We start from the raw sequence: 2,500 nt of genomic DNA, 5'->3' as shown, positions 1-2,500 counted from the left end.
TACCCGCGAGAACCTCAGAAAACATATACATATACATATATACATATACATATACATATACATAGATACATAGATAGATACATAGATACATATACACATATACACATACACACACACACACACACACACACACACACATATATATATACATACACACACACACACACACATTTTACAGTATTATTTGAGCAATAGATACCCTGGTACTTTGCTGAGAGCATTTGCACCAAGACAAATTCCTTGCGTGTCCAATCACACTTGGCCAATAAAGAATTCTGTTGTATTCTATTCTATTCTATTCTATTCTATTCTATTCTATTCTATTCTACTCTACTCTACTCTACTCTACTCTACTCTACTCTACTCTATTCTATACTCTATTCTATTAATTCTATTCTACTCTACTCTACTCTACTCCTCTACTCTACTCTACTTTATTCTATGTTCTATTCTATTCTATTCTATTCTATTCTATTCTATTCTATTCTATTCTATTCTATTAATTCTGTTCTATTCTATTCTATTCTATTCTACTCTACTCTATTCTATATTCTGTTCTGTTCTATTCTATTCTATTCTACTCTATTCTACTCTACTCTATATTCTATTCTATTCTATTAATTCTGTTCTGTTCTATTCTATTCTATTCTATTCTATTCTATTCTACTCTACTCTACTCTATTCTATATTCTATTCTATTCTATTAATTCTGTTCTTTTCTATTCTACTCTACTCTATTCTATATTCTATTCTATTCTATTCTATTAATTCTGTTCTATTCTATTCTATTCTATTCTACTCTATTCTATATTCTATTCTGTTCTATTAATTCTGTTCTATTCTATTCTATTCTGTTCTACTCTATTCTACTCTATTCTACTCTACCTCATATTCTATTCTATTCTATTCTATTAATTCTGTTCTGTTCTGTTCTATTCTATTCTATTCTATTCTACTCTACTCTACTCTACTCTACTCTACTCTACTCTACTCTACTCTATTCTATTCTATTCTATTCTATTCTTTCCTTCTGATAGCATGTTATACATTGTCATCATGACTCCTTCATCCTTTTAATCTCTCTCTCTCTCTCTCTACATATAATTCATTTACAGTTGTTTAAACCTCAGCCTTGTTTTCCGAGTGTTAGCCGGTCCTCAGATGTCACCTTTTCTTTATCCCGTCGTACCAGATATCCCACATTTTTTACTATTCACTCTCTCATTTATCTTTTAGCAATGTAGTTACTCTATCCATCTCGGCACATTCCTCTATTTTATTAATGATCAGGTTTTCTGTAGGGAGTCGTAGCCAATGTCCATATTCCGAGCAAAGCGGATCCCAGCTGCAGTTATAAAGATATATGCAAGATTAAGTATCGGCGCTCCTTTTTCCCCTATTCCGTTCCGCCTGGTAGAAAAATGTCAAAAGTTCGAATCTGGCTTTCTGTTTTGTTCTGTCCTCTATCCAAATTCTACATTTTGGGGGCCAAAAAAATTGGCGGAGATATGTTCTCTGCTCGCAATTGCATTTCCAACATGTTAGGGAACATTTTGGCTAACCTTGATGGCGGTAGGTGCCAGCGATGAAACATTTTGTATAAATTCTCTTTTATCAGTGACCGACATATCATTAAGCTATAGTTTATCTGCCGAAGATCTTCCCCCTGGTCTAAGTTAATATTGAATATATAGATGTATGTATATGTATATGTATATGTATACGTACATGTACACGTACACACACACATATGTATATATATATACATGAAATGGATACATAGAAGAAAAATAAAAAGAAATAATAGGACAGGGGCGGTATAAGTATAAACATAGTTATGAATACATGAAATGGATACATAGAAGAAAAATAAAAAGAAATAATAGGACAGGGGACGGTATAAGTATAAACATAGTTATGAATACATGAAATACATTGAAAAATATATATAAGAAATATATATAAGATACATATAGGATACATATAAGAAAATAAATAAAAAGAAATAATAGGACAAGTTGGGTATAAGTATAAACATGTATAACTTCCTACATAAGTAAGGCCACCCGTGCGAACGACTCCTCCTTTTGCGTAGTATCGCTATGTTACGGGGTCTAGCCACCCTCTGGGTGAAGCTAGGGCCGTAAACTGAATAAAGGTCACATCTTACGGGCATAGCCCGGGGGTTCCTGAAGTTTGTCCTGTGAAGGCGCTGAACCTGTGCTTAAATAAACCTGGGTTCTCCAACCCTTCTTTGTGGTCTTGTTTGCCTGAGGAGGAGGAGGAGGAGGAGAGGAGGGAGGAGGAGGAGGAAGACTGTGGGGTCTTAGGGTGCCCTCTGAGCTTGGTTGGTTTCCTGACAGACGTTTTATCACCCAACTGGGGACGTTATCAGTGCTGGAAGGGAGGGGTTGAGGGAGAGGAGGAGGAGAGGAGGAGAGGAGGGAAGAGGTGAGAAGAGGAGGTGAGGAGGAGGAGGAGGAGGAGGAGGAGGAAGATC

Source organism: Pseudonaja textilis, unplaced genomic scaffold, assembly GCF_049901715.1.
Source record: "Pseudonaja textilis isolate UNSWEBS1 unplaced genomic scaffold, rPseTex1.2 PTEXSCF23, whole genome shotgun sequence".
NCBI classification, from domain to species: domain Eukaryota; kingdom Metazoa; phylum Chordata; class Lepidosauria; order Squamata; family Elapidae; genus Pseudonaja; species Pseudonaja textilis.
The sequence above is the reverse complement of the archived record's forward strand: the minus strand, read 5'-3'. Positions refer to the sequence as shown.